The 17,212-nt window shown below is 35.4% G+C and overlaps 1 protein-coding gene and 1 long non-coding RNA gene across 5 annotated transcripts in view; one reads left to right on the forward strand and one right to left on the reverse strand.

Annotated features, from left to right (window-relative positions):
• Positions 1 to 17,212, forward strand: part of ASH1L (ASH1 like histone lysine methyltransferase) — a 254,778-nt gene that overhangs the window by 206,451 nt on the left and 31,115 nt on the right. The gene's annotated exons all lie outside the window — the stretch shown is intronic.
• On the reverse strand, positions 1,879 to 17,033 carry LOC141513464 (uncharacterized). Its single transcript, XR_012475806.1, has 4 exons — positions 16,723 to 17,033; positions 15,582 to 16,167; positions 7,537 to 7,650; positions 1,879 to 2,101 (listed from the first exon to the last, which is right to left on the reverse strand). It is a non-coding gene; the product is annotated as an uncharacterized LOC141513464 (long non-coding RNA).

Consider the following 17,212-nt stretch of genomic DNA (forward strand, 5'->3'; position numbering starts at 1 on the left):
CAGTTCATTCAGAACTCAAAGATATTGTTCATCTTGTCAAATGTCTTGAATTTGACAAGAATAACTAGGTAACTCTTCTTTTAATACTTTCTTACTTGTCTTAGCTATCAGCTACTCTTATTCTTTCCTAAATTGTGATAGGGAAAGCAGGGTCTAAGAACTTAGAATAAAGGATTTATAGTTGGAAGGGACCTGAGGGATCATTTCACTTAACAAGATTTGTGAATGAATAGCTGGGCTCAAGGTTACACAGATGGCAGAACTGAGATGATTCTTTTTGGTTAGGAAAAAAACATAAAATAACATTTGAACTACTCTTCTGTGGGTGGGATTAAAATCTTAGAGTTGTCACTTTGTTCAGGTCATTAACAAATAACCTCTTTAGCACTTCTTAACACTTCAGCAACTAGTGCAGTGGATAAAGTGACCTGTAGTCAGGAAAGCTCATTTTCCTGAGTTCATCCTACAGTATAACCTTGGGCATTTTACATAATCCTGTTTGATTCAATACATCATCTGTAAAATGAACTGGAGAAGAAAATGGGGTCACAATGAGTCAGACATAACTGAACAAGAATCCCTTGACAGGAACAATTGACTTTCCTTTCCTTCTCTCACTAAAATTTTTCCTTGTCTTACCAATTTCTATTACTGAGCTTATCAGCAAAAACTTATGTTTTCTCCTTTTTTTCACTACCTCCAACACAAATCCTCCTTTTTTCAAGTCTTACATCTTCATTTCTTCCTTGTCCTCTCCAAATCTTTCACCTTGAGCCTTTCTCCTTCAGCTTGTCCTCTAGTTCTCTGAAATTTCTCCTCTCCAAAATTAATGATTCTCCATCGTCCATGAAATCATTGCCACAATTGTTTTCTCTTCCTTTACTTTCAATCCTTCTGTTGCCTGCCATTTTACTATTATCGTTCCTTAGGACAACTAAGTGGTGAAGTGCATAGAACATTGGCCTTGGAGTCAAGAGGACTGGAATTTGAATCTGGCATCAGACGCGTGACACTAACTAGCTGAGTGACCCTGGCTAGTCACTTAACCCTGATTGTCTCACATCCAGGGCCATCTCCAGTTGTCCTAATTCATATCTGGCCACTGGATCCAGCTGGCTCTGTACGAGAAAGTGAGGCTGGTGACTTAGTACACCACCCCCTCTCTCAAATCCAGTCCTCATGCTTATCATGGCATCACCTCCCTTATGTCATGGTCTTCTTCAAGAATGAAGGATAAATATTATTAATTATCATCATTCCTTACTAATTTTTCTTTCTTTGTCTTAGAAAATTATAAAATTTACATTTAGAAGTTACCTCAGTGACCAAACCATGCCTGAACAAGAATCTCCTCTTCAGTATACCTGACTAGTAACCATCTAGCATCTACTTGAGGTCTCTAATATGGGAAAACGTACCACCTCCCAGAGTCGATTCATTCCACTTTTGGATAACATTTATTTTTAGGATGTCACAACCTTATCACACCTAAGTTTGCTTCTTTTCATCTCCCGTCTATTGCTTCTACCTTCAGGACCAAAAAGACAAAAGACAAAATCTATTCCTCTTTCCATAGTTGACATTGAAACTATTAATGTCTATTCTCTTGTTCTGTAATATGTCCAAATTTCTGTTTTTGTCATAAGAATTGCATAAAATATTTGATTAGTTTTGCTAAAATATAGGTAGATTCAATAAACAACAGTTCCCTGTTCAAGTTTAGTAACGATATCATAATAGAAAATGAGGTAAATTGATGTGCTTTGTCCTTGATGAAGTTATGCCAGTTTTTTGTAATCATCTTTTTCTTTGCTAATGAATTCACTAATGATCCTTTTAATAATTCATTCTAGAATTTTGTCAGGAATCAAAATGAGTTCTTTGAAAACATTAATAAATTAGGATATCATTAGTTATTTTTCAAATCTGTAATATTCCCATTTTTCACAGTCATTCAATATATCATTTTCTGTAGCTCACCAGTCATTTGTGTCATTTCTTTTGGTGCCTACAGTTGTATTTATCAGGGACAGCTTATCTTGGTAATTGACTCCCTTTTAGCCATTTATGTTCTGTTCTTTCCAGTCCAAAGGTCATTCCCCTTATCAAGGAAAACAAAAATGAAATGAAAATTGAGGCACCACCCTTTGATCTGTTTCATTTGTCATCATCCCTTCTACCCTAGCTTTTGTTCTTACTTTTCTTTGACCCTTCTTTTTTTTTTCAAACTATGAAATATCTACCTTTTCTCCTTCTCCCAATCTCTTTAAAGAGATTGGTTAAAGACCATTGAGAAAGAAAAAAAACAGCCCATTACAGATATATGTGGGCAGGGCCCCTTAGGTGGCGCCCTGGAAAGAGCATTGGCCCTGGAGTTAGGAGAACTGGAGTCCAAATTCAGCCTCAGACACTTAATATTTACCTAACTGTGTGACCTTGGGCAAGTCACTTAACCCCATTGCCTTGCAAAAGACAAAAACCCAAATATACATGGGCAAGGAAAATCCCCATATCAACCATATCCAAAAGCATGTTTTATTCTGAATTATTCTTCACATCTCTATTAGTAGGTTAGATAGAATCTTTCCTTTACAGGTGTAGTTGGTCACTGCATTGATCAGTTTCTAAGGCTTTTCACCTATATTGTCTTTAAGATGTTGTCACTGCTCACCTCACTCTACATCAGTTTATTTATTTTTTTTAAACCATCTGTCTCACAGCTAGTACAAGCTTAGTACAGTGTCTCCATTCCTCCTTTGTATTAGGTTAATGAACACCAGAAGCAGAAAAGTTTGTCTAAAGGACTATATACAAACACGAAATGGGGGGGGGGGGCTTTTTTTTTGGTGACTTTTTCTTTTTTTCGTTTCTCCTTTTAAAAGACAGACAAATACGGTACCCTCATTTTTATTTGTGGGCATGGGGTGTGGGAAGCAGGTCTCCTAGGCCCTCTCCAGCTCCCCCCAAGGCCTGGCCAAAGTGAAAGGGCTCAGGGTAAGTGGGCAATGGTGCAGACCCAGGAGGAGTCAGGCAGGCAGATGGTAGGAGGGATGGGAGGAGGGGGCAGGGCAGAGCCTCTACATGGGGGACAGGGGCCACCCCAGGCTGGCTGGCATCTGTGATTGCATGCAGTACCAGGAGGTGACTGGGAAACTGCTGTCTACATCAGTTTATTACCAGTTTTGTTGTATAAACACGTTTTTCTGAAACCATCCCCTTCATATCTTGCAGCAAAATAGTTTCCTTCATATTTATATTCCACACCTTGTTCAGCCTTTGCAAATTGTGAATATCCCTTCTGTTTCCAAATTTTTAGCACCATGAGAAGAGCTGCTATAAATATTTGTGTGTGCATCCTTAGAGTTTGGTGTACTTAAGACTAAAAATAAAGACTCCTTAATCAAATTCCTATTTAGTCCCTCTTATCTTGGCTTCCATTTCCTTCTTGTCTCCCTGTACTCAACTCTGTGGATTTGTATATTTTCCCTCCTTTAACACTTATCATAGGAGTGAGATTCAGATGTTACCCACTATCCCCACCCCTTTGTATTGACTTAAGCTGTGATTATGTGAAATAATTTTCCCAATCCTGATGCAGTAGAAATGATGAGTAATGAAAAATGTTATGCCAGCCAGTAGTTTAACTTATCCCATCTTGTGTTTAAAGGAATGCTATGTTTTGTCACATCTCTAGGAAAACTTGTTTTGTGTCTTACTATACCACCCTTGAGCCAATATAGATTATATTACATATTCTGTGCCTGGCCAGAAATCTTGTCACATATATCCTGTAAATCATGTCAAAGACATGGAAGGGAGACTGAGTTATAGAGTGTTGAGGAAACAGTGTTATCCAGATAATGAGCAAATTATCTTTTATTATTTCTGACATGATTCCCTAAAATATACTTAAACAGAAGGCATCCTCCCTAAGCCCTCTCAGTTCTCCCTGCTTGCTTGCCTTTTCCCTCAAAAGTTTCTTCCTGTTTCTAACCATAGCTGGTTCTTGACCAGATTGGAGAAGTGTAAATGAATTTATATGACCCTCTTGTCTCTAGGTCATTGAGGTGAATCTCACCTCTCACTAAGCTAAGCTCACTGCCTTAAACTCTATCACTTCTTTATCACCACCCTTTTTCCTGCCTTTTACCCTCCTTTTCCATTCTTCTTTTAAAGTCAAGGCATAACAAAAACACTCCCTTTGTCTAATTAGATTTTTTTTCCATCTAGACTCCTTGATGATAAGGTTTTGTGAGAATGTGAGAATTGCCCTCTTTGAGAATGTAAACAGTTTTATCCTCTTTTAGTCCATTATGATGGTTTGCTCATATTTGTTTTTGTTCAATCAACTCTTCATGATCCCATTTGGGGATTTTTTGGCATAGATTCTGGAGTGGTTTGCCATTCTTTCTCTTGCTCCTTTTACAGATGAGGAAACTGAGACAAGGAGTATTAAGTGATTTGCCCAGGGTCACACAACTGTTATGGATCTGAGGCCAGATTTGAACTCTGGAAGATGAGTCTTCCTGACCAGGCAGATTCAGTCTCACAATATAATTAGATTTCCCAAGGATTATTTTCCTAGGGAAGGAAGATATGATGGAAAGTTACAAAAATGTACAAAAGAAGTACAGCTGCTGGGTAATGGGGAGGAAAAACTGGATTCAGCCTCCTCTTTAAAAATTGACCCTGACACTTGCTCATTTCATAAGTGCAACAATTGGACAATTTTGGGGTTCCTGCAATAGAGAATACCATCTGTATCCAGAGAAAGAATTGTGGAGTTTAAACAGGAACCAAAGCCTATTGCCTTTAATTTTTTTTAAAAAAAAGTTATCTTAATATAATCTTGCTATCTTTTATATTTTATTTTATTTTCTGAAGGATATGATTTCCCTCTCAACACATTCAATTTAGCCTTCTGTGGGGGATGGGGGGAGAGAAGCAAGATTTAGGGGAAAATTGTAAAATTCAAAAATAAATTTGTTTTAATCATTTTTAAAAAAAGTGACCCTGGAGCCCATGAACCATCTTTGTAGTAAAAAATTTCAATTAGAGGTGCAGAGAACATTGATGAGATATGAGGCAGGAAGATAAAAATTTAAATCCTGTCTCAAACACTTGCTAGTTTTGTGAGCCTGGGCAAGTCATTTAACAACTTCCTACCATAGTTTCTTCATCTGTAAAACTGGGATTTTAGAAGGCTAAAATAATATTTTAAAGCACTTTACAAACCTTAAAACACGATATAGGGCGGCTAGGTGTCGCAGTGGATAGAGCACTGGCCTTGGAGTCAGGAGTACCTGAGTTCAAATCCGGCCTCAGACACTTAATAATTACCTAGCCATGTGGCCTTGGGCAAGCCACTTAACCCCATTGCCTTGCAAAAACTAAAATATATTATATATATATATATATAATATATTTTAGTTTTATATATATATATATCTTGGTTATTGTTTCTGTAAACCCAGAAGATCTGAGATCTTTGTAACTTCTCCCACTCTTAATTTGTAGATAGTTACATCTTGATATCATCCTTTCCATCTAATCAAATTGTATACCTTCCTATGTTTCTCTTGATTCCTGTATTTGTATTTCACAGTTTCTTCTCACTTTTGGACTTTTATCAGGAATGTTTAGCCATCCTCTTTCATTAAAGTTCTGTTTTTTCACTCTATTAGCAGTATGCTTAGTTTAGCTAAATAGCTTCATTTATGAACCTATATCCTTTGTCTTTTACAATATCTTATTTCAAGCTTTCTTCTTTCTATAGAGATATGCCAAATCTTACGTTTCCTTACTCTGTCTTCATGGGTATTTGAAATTTTTCTTTTTGTCTGTTGGCAATATTTTTACTTTGACCTTAAAGGCTCTCAGTTTTTGATTATGACAAGCTGAAGGAGAAAGGCTCAAGGTGAAGCATATTTTGTGACTGTTGGATTCTATTTTCACTTAGCTCTCTATGTTCTAAGAAATCTAAATACTTTCCATTCATAATTTCTCTAAGTATGGTGTATATGTAGAATTTTGACCATCTTGATTTTTAGGTTCAATTATTCCTAGAGTATCTCTCCTTCACTTGCTTTGTGGATCAGTTTTGACATTTTATTTTTTCTGATTTTTTTATTTTGTTCAATATTTCTTGTCTCATGAGATTGTAGTTTTCTTCTTGTCCAATTCCAGTTTTTTAGAGAGATCAATTCTTTTTTTCTTTTTTAAGGTTTTTGCAAGGCAAATGGGGTTAAGTGGCTTGCCCAAGGCCAATGCAGCTAGGTATTTATCAAGTGTCTGAGACCGGATTTGAACCCAGGTACTCCTGACTCCAAGGCCAGTGCTCTATCCACTAACTCCAGGACCTGTGCTTTATCCACTATGCCACCTAGCCTCCTGAGAGATCAATTCTTGATTAAGTTTTGCCACTGTTTCTTTTAGAATATACTTTCTCTTTGCCATGTTTCCCCCCTCCCTAGATATTTCATTTTATATCTCTTGTTTCATTTCTTCCAAGTACTTTTCTAGTCCTTGTAATCAAGATATTCTTTTCTCTGAGGCTCTGCTTGGATTTGTTGTGGATTTACTCGTTTTCTGAGTTTATCCCTTGAACTTCTTGTCTAAGGTATTTATTCATTGTGTTGACCATTTTGTTTCTATTTACTTAGTTGTATTGCTTCAGTTTCAGGATTGAGTTTTGTCCTTGTATCAAACTCCCTTACTGATTTCTTGGATCATCCACTTGATCCTGAATGCACTGGCTAAAACTATTCTTCATTTTTTTCAAGAATTGTCTGACCTAGGGGCAGCTGGTTTGCACAGTGGTTAGAGCACTGGCCCTGGAATTAGGAGGACCTGAGTTCAAATACAGCCTCAGACACTTAATAATTGCCTAGCTATGTGGGGCCTTGGGCAAGCCACTGAACCCTATTGCCTTGCAAAAACCTTTAAAAAAAAAAAAAGAATTGTCTGACCTTGTTGTTTAGGTTGTGCATTGAATTGTTGCCTGAATAAAATACAGACAGCCTGAAAACTAGTGAGACACCTCTATCTCTTGCAAGACCCAGGTTTGGATGAGGCCCCCAAGTCACTCCTTAGATTGCTGGAAGCCGATCTGGCCCCATCTCTTGACATTAATATGGGTGAGACCACTTGGTTGCCCATGAAGGATGATGATCTGCCCCATTCCCCTTCTGTGTTACCAGGTTGCTTTATACTATGCCTTCCATCGTCCCTTTCTTGTCTCTGTGGTTCATTTGTACATGATTCTGATAGCCATTTTGTGCAGTCATGTTCTAAATTAAATATATCACTTTTTCTTTTTTGTATTTCTTTATCATAGTTGATTCTTATTTTTTTTTAAGCATTCAGGTATTTATGAGTAAAGTGGGATTCTCTAGTGTCTCACAATCCAAAGAACTTTACATTCTAATATAGGAATTTAAGAGTTAAAGTGGAGATTTGGAAGGTGATATCTACGAATGGTTGAAAATTGGCAAAAAGGGGCTTGATTCCAGATAAAATAAGATGAAGAAAACTCACCTGGGAGAGCTCTGAGTCTAGGGAGCAGGAGTCTAAATCCTGTTAGCAGGAAAAGGCAAACCAGAGTGTAGTCTTCATGGACTGAAGATGGATTGAAAGTGTATTATTATCATTCTAGGAAAGATAAAGTAAAGAAATAATAGGAAAGATATTGTGGAGACAGAAACAAGATTTGGTAACTAATTGGATATTTGAGATGAGGGAAACTAGGATTTGAGGATGACACTCAGTTGGCTAACATTTGTGATTTTACTGTCTTTGCACTAAGAATGAAATGGGTAAGAAGAGTCATGGAAGTTGCTATATTAATTAATTATAGTGAATAATCAATAAACATTTTTTAAGCACCTACAATGTGCCAAGCATTGTGCTAAGTCTTAGGGATATAAAAAGAGAAGCTTAACGTAGATTGCATTAAGCATAGAGATTTGGTGCTAGATACACTGTCACCATTATTTTTTGTAAAAAAATATTTGAAAAGCATAGAAGGGGGGGAAGGAGAAGCAAGATGGAGCAAAATAAAGCAATGATCATAACTGTAAAATTACAGTATGCAATACAAAGTATGCAAATGTATCTGCCCAGTTTTAGAATGCCTAAATTGTGCTACCTCTTCCCACTCCTATCAGTATCCTCCCAACAATGCCAGTACTCAAAATCTGCAGTAACTGTGTGTGTGTGTGTGTGTGATTGGAAGGACATAATAATAAAATGCAGTCATGTTAGAGGAAGTGTATCAGGACTCTGAGGAGTATGCTCCCTAGACCCTGGAAAAATATTAACTTAAAGAAGTAAGAAGAAATTTGATAATTTGATGAGAAGTTTAATAACTCTACTTCACATTTTGTTGCAGACAGGAACTTTGGCAACTATATAATTCATAAAACTTCATCAATCTCTACCTAAGCCAATTTGCTATTCCTCCATTCAAATCTGGTTAGAACATGGATTATTCTACTTAGCTAAAGATTCGTTCAAAGAACAAGAACTTTTACCTAAATTCTAAGTACTAGGGACTGAAAATCTTCAAACTTGCCATGGGAACACCATAATAAAGTTTTTGGTCCTCAAAGCAGCCTGCATATTAGTTTGTTATGTTTATAAAATAGTTTGCATATCAGCTTATGTTTGCATTTTATTTCCTATTCAGTTGATTGACAAAAATATAGTTCTTTGAAAAATCAACCATTTTGTTGACTGAAAAAAAATTAAACTGAATTCTAATGAGAAGGTTTAGCTTTACAATAGAGTAGTATAACAGAATGTGTTAGGAAGTCGATGAAAGACAAAGATTTCATATAAAGTTTTAAAATGGGTGGCTGAATCAAAAACTAATTTGCTTATGCTAAAACTCAGAAAAGCAAGGAATAAATTATCAGATAGGACTATAGTAAAGCTACATTCTTAAATTATAAGTTGGGAAGCTTATGCTTAAAGATATCACACTTCCACAGTCTTCTGTAGTGCAAATATGGTCTTAATACATAAATCATAAGTCAAAACAGTGAGGGGACAGGAAATATAGGCTAAAATTGTAATGAACACTGATGCCAAAATTTTAAATAAAATATTAGCAGTGGTGCTTTAGCAACATGTCACAAAGATTATATACTATGACTAGGTTAGAGTTATGTTAGGAATGCAGTGTGGGTTCAATAATAGGAAAACTGAACTAAACATAATTGTCCATATTAATAGGAGGAAGAAAGAGAATTATAGTTCTGAATACAGCAAACTTTCTGGCAACATACAATGTCTTGGGGTGGCTAGGTGGCACAGTGGATAGAACACCGGCCCTGGAGTTAGGAGTACTGGAGTTCAAATCTGGCCTCAGACACTTAATAATTACCTGTGTGGCCTTGGGCAAGCCACTTAAATCCCATTTGCCTTGCAAAAAAATCTTAAAAAAAAATACACTGTTTCTGCTGTTAACACTAAAAAGCATATGAATGAATAGACATAATAAGTAACAGCTATCTAAAGCTAAAAGCAAATATTATTTGTAAAAGGGTTCTAAACTAGACAGCTTTTCTAGTAAGATTGGGGGTAGGAGGGCAGCTAGGTGGTGCAGTGAATAGAGCACCGGCCCTGGAGTCAGGAGGACCTAAGTTCAAATCTGGCTTCAGATACTTATTAATTACTTAACTGTGTGACCTTGGGCAAGTCACTTAACGCTATATAAATTTTTTTTAAAGATTGGGAGTAAAATAAGTTGTTTATTAGCACCACTGCTAATTTTGTTTCTTTTTATTTTATTTTTTTGTAAGGCAAAATGGTTTGCCCAAGGCCACACAACTAGGTAATTATTAAGTGTCTGAGCTCAGATTTGAACTCAGATACTCCTGACTCCAGGGCTGGTGCTGTATCCACTGCACCACCTAGCTGCCCCACCACTGCTAATTTTGAAAAAAAAGTTTTTGTTGCATTTTAAGTTTCAAGCTGTCTTTCCCCGTCCTTCCCCATCCTCCCACACTAGAGAAGTCCACTAGTTAACGTGTGTGTGTGTGTATGCGTGTGTGTATGAGTTACTATACCTACCTCTCTATATCAAATCTTCCTCTTTCTTCCTCTTCTTTGTAGTTGATTTGAGGATTTATAATAATCAGAATAACTTAGTAGTTTACAGTTATTCTTCAAACAGTATTGCTGTTACTGTATTTAATGAACTTGTGGTTTGGTTCATTTTATTACTCTATCCTTTCATGCAAATCTTTCCATGTTTTTCTAAAATCAACCAGCTGATCATTTCAAACATTTTCCAAAATCAGTCCACAGTTCCACCAACAGACTATTAGTGGCCTAGTTTTTCCACATCCCTCAGAAACTTTTCATTTTCCTCTCCCATCATTTTAACCAATCTGATAGGTGTGAAAGGGTATCTCAAAACTGTTTTTAGATTTCTCTAATTAATGATTTAGAATTTTTTATATGATATGTAGCTTTGATTTCTTCATGAAAAAACTGCCTGTTCAGGTTTAACAATTTACCCGTTGAGTAATTTAGCAAAGTTCTCTATATATTTGAGATACGAGACCTTTATCCAAAAAAATCTCTATATAAGTTTTTTCTCATTTTTCTTTTTTCTTTCTAATCTTAGCTACCTACATTGGTTTTATTTGTCCAAACCTTTTTATTTTAATGTAATCAAAATTACCCAGTTTCATTTCACAGTGCTTTCTATCTTCTTATTTATAAATATCTGATAGTTAATGTGTTTTCTTGTTCTTCAAATATACTTATATCTCTCTTTATGTGTAGGTCACGTATCCATTTTTTTCTTATTTTAGTAAATGGTGTGAAGATACTGGTCTATACCTAGTTTCTGCCAGACTGCTTTCCAATTTTCTGAACAATTTTTAGCAAATGGTGAATTCTTATCCCAGAAACTTAAATCTTTACATTTGTCACACACAAGGTTACTATAATCATTTATAGTAAGCATATTGTATGTCCTCTATTCCACTGATGCACCTTTCTATGTCCTATCTAGTGCCAGATAGTTTTAATAATTATTGCTGTATTATCTAGTTTTAAGATGTACCACTATTATTTAATATGGTAAGAGAAATTGTAGCTATAGCAATAAGACAAAAATATAATGAGTAAGTATAGGCAAAGGTAAAAAAAAACCTGTCTTTTTTTATATGTGATGGTTTAGAGTATCCATACAAATCAACTAAAAATTAATTAAAACAACTTCAGCAACATTGCTCAAAAATATGCATACATAATAAAGTTGTATAGTACCAACCAAGTCAAGTAAAAGAGATAAGCAGAGAAATGTTTAAAATAATAGAAAAACTACCTGCTAAGAAAGGTAACCAAAAAACCCCCAAACCAACACCAGTTTGAATAGAATATAAAACACTCTTTTTTTGTTGGGGTTTTTTTTTGTTTTTTTTTTTTTACTTTTTGCAAGGCAGTGGGGTTAAGTGGCTTGCCCAAGGCCACACAGCTAGGTAATTATTATGTGTCTGAGGCCAGATTTGAACTCAGGTACTCCTGACTCCAGGGCTGGTACTCTATCCACTGCGCCATCTAGCCACCCCTATAAAATATTCTTTAGGGAAATAGAACTAAATAATTTGAGACATGTTAATTGCTCATGGGTAGGCTGAGCCAAAATAATAAAAATGACAATACTGCTTAAGTTAATTGACTTAGTAATTTCCATTCCAATCATATTACTAAAGGATTTCTTTATAGAACTAGAAAAAATTGGAAAGATGAGGTCTATCAGTATGTGAACTCAATATACACTATATAGGAGAAATCAAAAAATTTTGATACTGGTTAAAAAGTGAGGCAAAAAAGGAAACAACGAATGTACAAATCAAGTAACCTAGTGTTCTGTGAATTCAGAGAGCAGCCACTGGTGTAAGGACTTAATATTCAAAAAAACCACTGCTGGGAAAACTGGGAAGCATTCTGGCAAAAGTTAGGTTTAGTTCAACACCTCATATTGTATAGCAAGACAAGCTTCAAATAGTCCCATGACGTAAATATAAAAGGTCACACATCATAAATACATATACAAAGCAAGGAGGAAATTGCATTTCAAATCTATGGATAGGGAAGAATTCATAACAAAAAACTAGCAGCACATAAGCTCACCAAAAATTAAGTGAATAGTTTTGATTATATAAATTGAAAAGTATGTGGATAAAGAACTTTTGCAGTCAGAATTAGAAGGGGAAACCAAGCCTTTGGGGAAAAGTTTTAAGTTAGTTTCTCTGAAAAGATGCTTTCAAGATTTTTAAAAAACTGATTGAAATTGGTAAGAACAAGATCCATTCCCTTGGAGACAAATGGTCAAAGGATATAAATAAATAGTTTTCAAAGGGAAAACTTCAAGTATCAAAAACCTTTAGAAAAAAATGCGTTAAATCACTATAGTAGGGCTACTCTGACTACCTCACACCCTTGAGATTGGCAAATTTAACTAAAAAAAAATTAACAATCTTGGAAGTACTGGGGAAATAGGCACATAAAGGTACTATTAGTGAAATGTTGAATTGGTCTGGTCATTCTGGAGAGCAATCTGGAACTGTGTATTCAAAGTCACATATTACCCAGCTATATCTTTTTTAAGATACTGTTTTTCATTGTGTTTCAAAGAGGATGCAAGTATTTAATTTAAAGTACCTACTATTTGCTAAGAACTGTGCTAAGGCTGACTTCAAGAAATTCACAATCTAATGGAGGAGACAGCATATAAATAAGGGCAAACAAGATATATGCTGGATTAAACAGAGAAAATGGACCCATATATATCTTTATAAATATACCTATCTATCTATCTATCTATCTATCTATCGTAGCAAAGAGGAATTAGCCATCAGTTAGAAAATGAGCAAAATTGGGGTGGCTAGGTGGCGTAGTGGTTAAAGCACTGGCCTTGGAGTCAGGAGTACCTGAGTTCAAATCTGGTCTCAGACACTTAATAATTACCTAGCTTTGTGGCCTTGGGCAAGCCACTTAACCCCATTTACCTTGCAAAAACAAAAAAAAAAAAAAAATGAGCAAAATATAGTGCATGGATGTAATAGAATGAGCTTCACATGGGAGATTGCCATCAACTGATGTTGAGTTTAATGAGCAGAACCCGAGAATAATTTCTATAATATTATAAAGAAAAGCAACTTTAAAAGTCTTATTGGGGCGGCTAGGTGGCACAGTGAATAGAGCACCGGCCTTGAAGTCATGAGTACCCGAGTTCAAATCCCACCTCAGACACTAATTACCAAGCCATGTGGCCTTGGGCAAGCCACTTAGCCCCATTGCCTTGAAAAAGCTAAAAAAAAAAAAAGTCTTATTAACTGGAATGCAGATGAAGCCATGCTACATTTCTTGACAAAGAGATAGTGTTCTCAAGATACAGAATGAAATATTCAATTTTGGATATGACCAGTGCTGTAATTTGTTTAGCTCTGTGTGTATTCTTGTTTGTATGGGACAGGGGAAGGTGGGGGGGCACTTGGGGGAAATGAAGAAAAACAGTAGATGCTTGTTAGTTAAATAAAATAGGAAAGGAAAACAACTTTACAAAAAAGGACATAGGGTTCAGAATGTCTTATTCTATCCTTTGCCCTGGAGCACAGAGCCTATTCATTTTATATCCTTAAAACCTAGGATTCCTGGACTTTTTAAAAATATATGTTGATATTTGACTGTTCAAACAGTCATTCTTTTGTAATCCTATGTATTTTAGTTTATGCACTTAAAAGTGTTGTTGATGTTTGTCCTTCATTCTCAAAGAAGAACATAACATCAAGGAAGTAATGCTATGACAAGCACATGAATTGGATTTGAGTGTGTGTGGGCGTGCTGTGCTAGCCTCACTTTCTTCTCTGGAGCCATCTGGGTGTGGCCAGATATGAATGATGACAACTAGAACATGATTAGAGGCAATCAGGGTTAATTAAGTTACTTTTCAAGGTCTCACAGCTAGTAAGAGTCTGAGGCTAGATTTTAACTCAGATGGTCCTGACTCCAGGACTGTATTCTCTGTCCCATCTAACTACCTATTAAAGTATCATTTTGTGAAAGCCTATGCAAATACCTAAGGGCATTGAGGAAGCACAAAAGGTTAAGAACCCCTGCTTTCCAATCATTCCAAAGTCCCTACTTTGGAGACTGTTTATATTTGATTCTTTTTTTAAAAGATACTTCCCTCAAATTCCTAGTCTTTTTTTATTCAAATCTGCCAAAAATAGATTTATTAAATAATTCTCAACACCTTTCCTTAGAGAAAACTTCAAGGGGATTCCATCATCTTGCCTTTAAAAAATCTCAGACTCATGTGCCCAAACAAGAGGGAAAATTTCACAATATTATAAAATATACTCATAAAATTCAAGTGGTTATTTGATTGCTTAGATAGAATAAACATTTTTTGGCATATCCTAAAAAATTGTATCCATCATTAATCATACTGTTTTTTCAATCAAAGGTCAAAAAGAACTTCTCTTATATAAATTTATCAAAAGAGCTCCCTCTTGTAGTCTAATTATCCTAATCAATATCCAGAAGTCCTTCCTGAACTGATCAGGCCTGCCATAGGAATAATGTCACAATATTTCAGTGAAAAAAAAAAGTTTATTATTAAAAGTCTGATAAGAATTTTTATTTTAATTAGATCGAAGATTTCAAACTAAAGTGTTGTCATTGGAAAATGAAAGATGGGGGGGAGGTAGTACTATTTTGCTTACACATTCCCTTTTTTATTCCCCAATCCAAACAAATTTGAATTATTGTCTACCTCAATTAATTCTAGGATCTCATTTTATACCTACTAATGGTTCATTATAAATATGTAGCTCTCTGCATTTTGCTCTGACATAACAAGTTCAACAATAATAATAGCTAGCATTTTTTTTATAGAACTTTTAGGTTTGCTGGGAGGTAGGCACTATTATTATCATCCCCATTTTATAGGTGGTGAAACTGAGTTTGAGAGAAGGGTCAAGAAGCAAGTATCTGAAACTGGATTTAAACTTAGGTTTAGGGCCTTCTATCCATTGCCTTAGCAGCTTGTAAATAATAAAACAATGCTATGACAAGAACTATTCAAACTTTGGCATTTCAGCAAAATGCAAGTGCCCTGGTAGCACAGACTGAAAAGAGAAAGGATTTAGAACCCCTTGATCAAACAGGGTAAATTTTTGTTTGTTTGTTTGTTTATCCTTATACTAGATGGTACTTAGGTTTTAGCAGTTTTGTCATAGAGTACATTTTCTCACTGAGTCACACTTAATTGTATTTTATTTTAGAGTGCTGTTTCAATTGCTCGGCCAATTTACATATCAAAGACCCTACAGTACTTCAGTACTCATAAGAAAAGATAAATATTATTAATTCATTATGAATTTTTTATACAAAAATATTCTCATTTTTGCAGAATCATTTGGAGAGTACAATCTGATTTTTCCTTTCTTTTCAATGTCTGAATTCCATACTAGTTACCAAACCTTTATGAAATGCTAACTATGTGCCTAGCATAGTGCTAGCCTGGGGATTCAAATAAAAGCAAAAACAGTTCTTACCATTTGGAGTTGCCATTCTGATAGGGGAGATGACATGTATGAATGACTAGGTCAATACAACAGTTGCAGAGAAGATAGAAGGTAATTTTTGAGAGGAAAGCACTAGCAGCTATAGATATTGGGGGAAAAGTCTTATGCAGAAGGTAGGGGATAAGCAGAATTTTGAAAGAAACCAGGGAAGAAAGGGAGTAAGAAGGTTAAGAAGAGGTAAGAAGGGAGAGCATTCTACCTAAGAGTACAGCCACTGCAAAGGCATGGAGATAAGAGACTGAGTATCATTTGCAAGAAATAGCAGGTAATTGGATTGTAGAGTTTATGAAAGGGAAGCAAAGCATAAGGATGGAACAGTAAAAAGGAATCAGGTTTTGAACAGCTTTAAAAGCCAGTGTACTTTGCAATTGACTCTGTAGGGAATAGCAAACTATTGCAATTTATTGAGTATAGAGGTGATATAATCAGATTTCCACCATTTTGGTAGCTGAGTATAGATTGGAGTTGGGAGAGAGTTAAGACAGGAAGACCAAAACAAAAGGAGCATTGAAATAGTCCTCTTGACACAGGATGGGCACCTTGATGAGGTCAGTATCTGTGTGATTAGAAAGAAAAGGATGTTTAAGGAAGATGTGAAGTTAGAAGTGGCAAGATTTAATAGGGCCATCTTCACTTTCAATTCATTTTCCTAACAACTTGTCTTCTTTCAAATTGCTCCTTTGTTTGGAATGATCTCTCTGCTGTGGCTTTACCTCCTGGCTTCACTTTTTGAAATAGTAATAATAGCTAACATATTAGTGCCTACTTTGTGCCAGGCATTGTGCTAAGCAGTTTACTAATATCTGAAATTCTACCCATCCCATGCCTCATCCCTTCAGTTATTCCATTTTCAAAAATACTTTTTCCTTCCTTCAAGTTCTGGTGGCATTTTGTTCTTATCATGTTCTCTTTTGTTTATCATATTCTCCCTCTTTAGTTTTAATATGTTTGTGGACCATGTCATTTTTATCTTTGCTAGTTGAGATAATAAGTTTATAAAAAAAACCATATTATACAAGGAAATTTAGAATTAAATTCAAAATTGTGATATTTCAAGGTATCATTAGTGTCAATCCTTCCTCAAACAGTGCAGATTGTAACTTATACATACCTTCTTATTCTGTGGATCTCTTATCTGTGTTCTCCAAAAATCTTCCAAAGATTTCAGCACACTGGCTACCTTCCTTTAGGTCTTTTTTTTTTTTTTAAGGATTGAATAGGTTCTCAAGAAGCATTCAAGCTTTTCATCTTCTCTTCCTTCTTAATTGACTAGCTCACATCTTTTTTTGATTATACATTTTCTAGATGATGTCTTTTGTGCTATTTCTTCTACACAAGTCATCATTGGTAATATTCAGCAGCTTGCTCACTCTCACAGTATTTCTTTCTGTTGCCCTTTGAATCACTATATAGAAGTCAACTTCATTGTGTCATGTTTAAAATCTGTCAGAAACATTGTATTCATATTTCAAGCATTTACATAGTCACCGGTTGACTCCACAAAATGGATTCTACCTAAAGCAAATTCTAACTACCATTTATAAAATGGAAAATCCACAACATTTCAAAAAATGGAAAAAATACAGATTAAAAATACAGAA

Source organism: Macrotis lagotis, chromosome 2 (genome assembly GCF_037893015.1).
Source record: "Macrotis lagotis isolate mMagLag1 chromosome 2, bilby.v1.9.chrom.fasta, whole genome shotgun sequence".
Classification (NCBI taxonomy): domain Eukaryota; kingdom Metazoa; phylum Chordata; class Mammalia; order Peramelemorphia; family Peramelidae; genus Macrotis; species Macrotis lagotis.